Source organism: Belonocnema kinseyi, chromosome 2 (assembly GCF_010883055.1).
Source record: "Belonocnema kinseyi isolate 2016_QV_RU_SX_M_011 chromosome 2, B_treatae_v1, whole genome shotgun sequence".
In the NCBI taxonomy this organism is placed as follows: domain Eukaryota; kingdom Metazoa; phylum Arthropoda; class Insecta; order Hymenoptera; family Cynipidae; genus Belonocnema; species Belonocnema kinseyi.
In genome coordinates, this window is record NC_046658.1 from 110,502,437 (window position 1) to 110,502,954 (window position 518).

A 518-nucleotide genomic window follows, 5' to 3' on the forward strand; every position below is an offset into this window, starting at 1 on the left:
GGGTTTCATTTTTGCATGACAAGGCAGTGTGATTTCCAGCTTAACATACCATCGCCACATTTTGAGCCAAGACATTCCCGATGATAGCTGCAGGGCGTGCGATGCACACCCCGAGCATTTAGCTCACATACTATCTAGTTGTCCAACACACGCGGGAACGACCTACATTCAAGGGCACAATGCTGCACTAAGAGTGCTTTATTACCATCTCTGTCACTCCTACGGCATTCACCTTAATATCGCTCCTCTAAATGCTCTTAGGGAAATTGAGTCAATTTTCGAGAATGGGAAGTGCCGCATATACTGGAACTTTATATTCTCGATAATTGTTTCTGTTGCTCACTCGAGGCCTGAAATGGTTTTTCTTCACTTCGAGAAGCGAACCATGTTCATTATCGAATTTTCGGCACCAGCTAACAAAAACTTCATAGCCAAGGAGAATGAAAAGAAAGAGAGGTATCGAGACCTTATAAGGGAGTTGCAACGATTGTACCCGGAATATTCTGTTAAACTGATCG